This window comes from Vicia villosa, linkage group LG2, assembly GCF_029867415.1.
Source record: "Vicia villosa cultivar HV-30 ecotype Madison, WI linkage group LG2, Vvil1.0, whole genome shotgun sequence".
In the NCBI taxonomy this organism is placed as follows: Eukaryota; Viridiplantae; Streptophyta; class Magnoliopsida; order Fabales; family Fabaceae; genus Vicia; species Vicia villosa.
This window is the reverse complement of record NC_081181.1, coordinates 184,366,875-184,374,617: the sequence shown is the minus strand read 5'-3', so window position 1 is coordinate 184,374,617 and position 7,743 is coordinate 184,366,875. Positions and strand designations below refer to the sequence as shown.

Here is a 7,743-nt window from a genome sequence, read left to right as displayed (position 1 = left end):
ATGGAAAAATTCGTGTTCCAGTCTCCCTCCAACTGCCATTTTATTCTGGATTTTTCTCTCCAAAAGCTTTCTTCCACGTCTAAGGCATTTGAAAGCTTGTTTTGAGCCTCTAATTCTTGCACTTTGAGGTTATCATTGATGCCAATTTGCTGAATATGGTCTTGAATCTTCTCAAAGACCTCCTCAGCTTTTCTCACATTATTAGTGACTAAGATCTCTCTTCAGAATTTGTAACTTCTTACTAAGAACGAAAATATGGTAGCTGGTGATCTTTTAAGACCAACTAGACTCAATCAACGCCCTACAATCCTTGTGCAAGGTCCAGGTTTTAAGTAATATAAGTTGTGAAGCAAATCTGACAGTGTTAATATGAAGTTCCAGCAAGAGAGCATTATTATTCTAACAATCTGAGCATAATTTGGCTAAAGTAGAAACTGAAATTTGATTGCAGGAGTCAAACTAGAGTTGGTTTCCAATGCACCTCTCAAGCCTTCTCTCAATGCAGTAAGGGGCATCATGTTTGCGGATGAGATTGTTGTTTTCTTAATTTAGTTATTAAACTAAACTCGTAAAATAAATAATGTAAATTTGAATGAATTCCCATTATTTAGCATTAAATTTCTTAAAATGTGACATTTGGGCGTTTAACTAGGAACATAAACACTGGATCTCAATACAATACAAGTGAAATCTGTAGTTTATTACTATGATTCAACGATTGGAATGCGAATCCAAACGACAATGTCGTTGAGGTATGTTGTTGTATCTCTTTTCAAACCCAAATTTCATCTTTCAAATCCTAATAAACTCATTCGATGCTTCCCCTCTTCAACAAACTCAAGATTATACTCTCAATTCCACGACCAAGAAAAACACAATCTCATTTCCTCATTCAATCGCTTGCTTAATCAAGGTTATACTCTCAATTCCATCATCCAAACTAGTAACAAACCCGTGCATACGCACGGGTTCTGTCCGGTTACGCGAATTTGGATACATCATTGATTTTAAAAAAAAATTAGATTAATAATTGATTATTTTATATATTAAAATATTTAGATCAATAATATATTTTTTCCCGTATACCATTTTTGGATTAAAAATATTTAATCATAAATACTATTTCTTTAATATAAAAATATTTAAATTAATAATAGATTTTTTTCGCGTACAGAATTCATATTTGTTTAGGTATCATTCACAAAAATATTTGGATCAATAGTAAATTTCGTATATAAGATTATTTAGATCAATAATAAATTTTTTCCCGTATACCATTTTAAAAAAAAAATATTTAGATCAATAATATATTTTTCGTATATTAAAATATTCAGATCAATAATATATTTTTTCCCGTATACCATTTTTTATCAAATATATTTGATCATAAATACAATTTCTCGTATATAAAATTATTTAGGTAAATAATAGATTTTTTCTCGTATACAGACTTCATTTTTGTGTAGGTATCATTCACAAAAATAAGGGTATTTTGGACTTTTCTACAACCATTAATTTTCTTATATTATAGATTGATAGATTTTTTTTAGAAGAAAGAAGTGAGAAAGTGATGAAAGAGAAAAAAAATAGAGAGAGAGAGAGAGAGAGAGAGAGAGAGAGAGAGAGAGAGAGAGAGAGAGAGAGAGAGAGAGAGAGAGAGAGAGAGAGAGAGAGAGAGAGATTTAATAAGTTTGATAAAATATAAAAGTTGTATTATTTTAATAATAAAATTAAGAACTTTATGGTACACAGACCAAAAAACCACAATTTTAATATGGTGGCAAAAAATCAAATAAGGGTATTTTGGACTTTTCCACAACCATTAATTTTCTTTTATTATAGATTGACAGATTTTTTTTGGAAGAAATAAGTGAGAAAGTGATGGAAAAGAAAAAAATAGAGAATAGAGAGAGATTTGATAAGTTTGATCAAATATAAGAGTTTTATTATTTTAATAATAAAATTAATAACTTTCTGGTACAAAGACAAAAAACCACAATTTTAATGGGGTGGCAAAAAATCAAATAAGGATATTTTAGACTTTTCCACAACCATGAATTTTCTTATATTATAGAATGATATAATTTTTTTAGATAAATAAGTGAGAAAGTAATGAAAGAAAAAAAATAGAGAATAGAGAGATATTTGATAAGTTTGATAATATATAAGAGTTGTATTATTTTAATAATAAAATTAAGAACTTTATAGTTCAAAGACCAAAAAACCACAATTTTAATGTGGTGACAAATAATCAAATAAGGGTATTTTGGACTTTTCCACAACCATTAATTTTATTATATTATAGATTGATAGATTTTTTTTGGAAGAAAGAAGTGAGAAAGTGGTGAAAGAGAGAAAAAATAGAGAATAGAGAGAGATTTGATAAGTTTGATAAAATATAAGAGTTGTATTATTTTATTAATAAAATTAAGGGTTAAATAGTGTTCACCCCCCTGCCAAATTAGCGAGATTCGGTTTTTTTCCAGGAACCCCTGTTCCATGCTATTCCATGTTTGGCTGACTAGGCATGTGGAATCTTGCTGACTGTGTTCCATGCTATTCCATGTTTGGCTGACTAGGCATGTGGAATCTTGCTGACTGGGCGCCTGATTTCTTTGTTTGGCTGCTGACGTGACTTCCTTTGAAAAAATAGGAAATAAATAAGTTGCACAACCCAGGATTTGAACCCTTGTCATAAGGGTGAATGGAGAGCAACCTTACCACCAAGCCATCAACGTTTTTTGTTTAATAAGGCCAAGGTAATATATATATTTTAACATATACGTTTATTATTTTATTATTACTATTTATAAATTAATTTATTTATTTAGTTATTAATATATGTTTATATATGTATATTAATATACTTTATTTATTTATTAATATAATGTTAATAATATTATTTACGTAATATAATGTTAATAATATTTTAATTGTTATAATTCTTTTATAAATTCTATTTTTATAATACTTTTTAGTTTTTAAAATTTTTTTTAATTAACGTTTTTATTTAGTTTTTTAATTAACCTTTTCGATATTAACGTTTTTATTTAGTTTTACATAAATTTTTTTAATTAACGTTTTTATTTAGTTTTTAATAAAATTTTTTAATTAACGTTTTTTAATTTATATAAACGTTTTTTAATAATTTTATTTAAATGTTTTTTAATAATTTTTTTTAATTAACGTTTTTCTAATAATTTTATTTAGATTTTTAATTAACTTTATTTATTTATTTTATTTATTATTAATATTTATATATTAATTTATTTATTTATTTATTTATTTATTTTATTTAGTTATTATTAATAATAGTTATGTATTAATTATTTATTATTAATATTATTAATATTTATTTATTAATTTATATATTACGTAAATAAATAAATAAATAATACATAATTAAAAAAACTGTTATAATTTTTCAATAATATTTAAATTAAAAAAATGTAATAATTATTTAAATATTTTATAATTATATAATTATATAAATGTATCTTAAATATTTTAACGTTTTTATTTATAATTATATAATTATTAAATAACACATTTATGTATTATAAAAAAATGTTAATTAAAAAAATTATTAAAAAAACATTTATATAATGTTATAAAAATGTTATAAAATAATACATTTAAATATATTTTATAATTGTATTCAGCAATGTATTTAATTATTGTATTCAGCCATGTATTTTATAATTATATTTTATAATATATAGAACTCCATTACAATTCTAAGCAACTAAACATGCATGGTTTGGTGGTAAGCTTGTAGCAATTTAGCCTTGGTGACCTGGGTTCGAATCCCAGGTTTTGCAACTTATTAATCTTGTTTTCTAAGGGGCGAAGACTAAATTTTTTTTAAATAAGGGGGAAAACCGAATCTCGCTACTTTGGCAGGGGGTGAATAGCATTTAACCCTAAAATTAATAACTTTATGGTACAAAGACCAAAAAAACCACAATTTTAATTTGTTGGCAAAAAATCAAATAATGGTATTTTAGACTTTTTCCACAACCATTAATTTTCTTATATTATAGATTAGAGATTGATAGATTTTATTTTGGAAGAAAGAAGTGAGAAATTTATGAAAGAAAAAAAAATAGAGAATAGAGATAGATTTGATAAGTGTGATAAAATATAAGAGTTGTATTATTTTAATAATAAAATTATGAACTTTATGGTACAAAGACCAAAAAACCACAATTTTAATGTGGTGGCAAAAAATCAAATAAGGGTATTTAGGACTTTTCCACAACAATAAATTTTCTTATATTATAGATTGATAGATTTTTTTTGGAGGAAGAAGTGAGAAAATGATGAAAGAGAAAAAAAAATAGAGAATAGGGAGATATTTAATAAGTTTGATAAAATATAAGAGTTGTATTATTTTAATAATAAAATTAAGAACTTTACGGTACAAAGACCAAAAAACCACAATTTTAATGTGGTGGTAAAAATCAAATAAGGGTGTTCTAGACTTTTCCACAACCATTAATTTTCTTATATTATAGATTTTTTTTGGAGGAAAGAAGTGAGAAAGTGATGAAAGAGAAAAAAATAGAGAATAGAGAGATATTTAATAAGTTTGATAAAATATAAGAGTTGTATTATTTTAATAATAAAATTAAGAACTATACGGTACAAAGACCAAAAAACCACAATTTTAATGTGGTGGTAAAAAATCAAATAAGGGTGTTTTAGACTTTTCCCTAACCATTAATTTTCTTATATTATAGATTAGAGATTGATAGATTTTATTTTGGAAGAAAGAAGTGAGAAATTGATGAAAGAGAAAAAAATAGAGAATAGAGAGGGATTTAATAAGTTTGATAAAATATAAGAGTTGTATTATTTTAATAATAAAATTGAGAACTTTATGCTACAAAGACCAAAAAACCACAATTTTAATGTGGTGGCAAAAAATCAAATAAGGGTATTTTAGACTTTTCCACAACCATTAATTTTCTTATATTATAGATTGATAAAATTTTTTTTTGGAAAAAAGAAGTGAGAAAGTGATGAAAGAAAAAAAAATAGAGAATAGAGAGAGATTTGATAAGTTTGATAAAATATAAGAGTTGTATTATTTTAATAATAAAAATAAGAACTTTATGGTACAAAGACCAAAAAAACAACAATTTTAATGTGGTGGCAAAAAATCAAATAAGGGTATTTATGACTTTTCCACAACCATTAATTTTCTTATATTATAGATTGGTAAGATTTTAGGTTCTCTTGTCAAGGGCAAGCATTTCCTCACCGTTGTTTCACTTCATCGAAAATTGGAATTAAACACAGGAATTAAATCAAATTTATTCAGTTTGAATATCTTGATCAATTGCTTTTGTCAATTGGGTCATAACTCTCTTTCCTTTTCGGTATTTGCCAACATTCTCAAGAAGGGTTATCAGCCAGATGCTATAACTTTGACTACAATAATCAAGGGTTTCTGTCTCAAAGGTGAGGTCTATCAAGCATTGCACCTTCATGATAAGGTGGTAGCTCAAGGGATAGCGTTGGACCAAGTTAGTTATGCAACCTTGATCAACGGGTTGTGTAAAGTTGGACGAACGGGAGCAGCTTTGCAATTGATGAGACGGATTGATGGGAAATTGGCTCGGCCTAATGTGGTAATGTACAACACGATTATTGATAGTTTCTGCAAAAATAAGCTTCTCAATGATGCTTTTGATTTATATTCTGAAATGCTTGCTAAGAGAATTTCTCCTGATGTTGTCTCTTATAATACCTTAATTAGTGGCTTATGCATTGTGGGTCGATTGAAAGATGCAATTGGTTTGTTACATGAAATGATATTAGAAAAAATCAATCCAAATGTGTATACCTTTAATATATTAGTTGATGCTTTTTGTAAAGAAGGAAAGGTGCAAGAAGCTAATAGTGTTTTTGCGGCGATGATGAAACAAGGTGTAACACCGGATGCCGTTACTTATAGCTCTTTAATAGATGGATATTGTCTGGTTAAAGAAGTGAATAAGGCAAATGATATATTCAATGCTATGGCTCATAAAGGGTTGACGGTTAATGTCCATAGCTATAGTATCATGATTAATGGATTTTGTAAAACTAAAAGGGTGGTTGAAGCTATGAATCTCTTCAAAGAAATGCAATTTAGAAAAATTATTCCTAATACAGTAACTTATAATTCTCTTATTGATGGTTTGTGCAAATCGGGGAGAATCACATATGCTTTGGAGCTTGTTGATGAGATGCGGGATAGAGGCCAGCCACCTAATATAATAACTTACAGTTCTATATTGGATGCTTTATGCAAAAACAATCAAGTTGACAAGGCAGTTGCATTGATAAAAAGACTTAAAGATATGGGTATTCAACCAGAGTGTGTACTCATACAGCATTCTTATTGATGGATTGTGTAAAGGTGGAAGACTAATGGATGCACAAAAGATTTTTGAAGTTCTTTTGGCCAGAGGCCACAATCTTAATGTGTATACGTATACTATTATGATCCATGGGTTTTGTAACAATGGGTTGCTTGATGAGGCATTGGCCTTGCTGTCAAAAATGAAAGATAATAATTGCATTCCAAATGCCATAACTTATGAAATAATTATCCGTTCCCTTTTTGATAAAGATGAAAATGATAAGGCAAAGAAACTTCTTGGTGAAATGATTGCAAGAGATCTATTGTAAGACTGACTAGATAAGTTATTTGTCTTTTGTACATGGTGTGCTGATTATTAAATATGTGACGATGGACAAACATGTCATGTATTGTTGTGCTTAATGCTTATCATTGCAATACTCTGAAGACATTAGAAGAATGTATTGTCTAGATATGGATAATGGAAAGTGGGACTTGAGTTGGAAATATTTCTCTTTCAACTTGATTGGTTTTCTTCTTCTACTAGTGTTTGGCAACAAGTTCTTTATTCTTGTAAAAAGTAGGTTTGAATGCTCATTCAAATGGAGTGCTGTTTTTTTTTTACTTCAGTTTGGTTCAAGAATTGTGATTAGGAACACTGGATTAGGTTATATAGCATTGAATTGCAAGTGAAGTGAATCAAAATTAAAGGTTTATTCGCCCCTAGTAAATGTTTTGGGGCCATGGTTGTTGTCATTTTAGAAACTGTTATATTGAATTATAATAGGGCAAATAAAATGAATTGCCACATAACAAGTGCTTTTGTATTATAATAGTTTCTAAGACCTGAACTGTACAGGACCGGTACAAAGCTTGGCACTTAAGTGAATAGTGAAGTGGTCAAAATGAAAGGTTTGTTCCCCCTAGTTAATATTGATCTAAAGTTGAGTGAAAACCCCCAATTTTCTGCAACTTTTAACTTATATGCCAACAAAGTTTCACTATTTGTGAATGTTTAAAAATCTGGGACAGATACTAATATATGTTACTCGAGTCTTCCAAGTGATGCAAGCTCATTTGGATAAATGATTATTTCATACTCTCATGCATAACATTCATGCACATATAGTTGTAATGATTGATCGCACGATAAGATTAGGACGAACTACAAGTATGGGGTGTTGCCAAGACATCTGTGTGGGACGAACCTGCGGCCTAAACCACCTTCGACAAATTTGCTAGTATGACCAAGGTACTGTGTTCTGAATTCCGAGTTTGATTTTTTGTTCTTCCATTTATTCAACTGAGTTATTGACAATGTTGTTAATGTTATAATGAATTTTAGTATTGAATATTAGTTCAATGTTTTAGATTTCAAAGCAATGTGATGA

At 27.9% G+C, this 7,743-nt stretch overlaps 1 pseudogene; it reads left to right on the top strand.

Moving 5' to 3' along the window:
- The first annotated feature begins 255 nt into the window (after positions 1-255).
- On the top strand, positions 256-6,681 carry LOC131650834 (putative pentatricopeptide repeat-containing protein At1g12700, mitochondrial; annotated as a pseudogene).
- Positions 6,682-7,743: the final 1,062 nt, after the last annotated feature.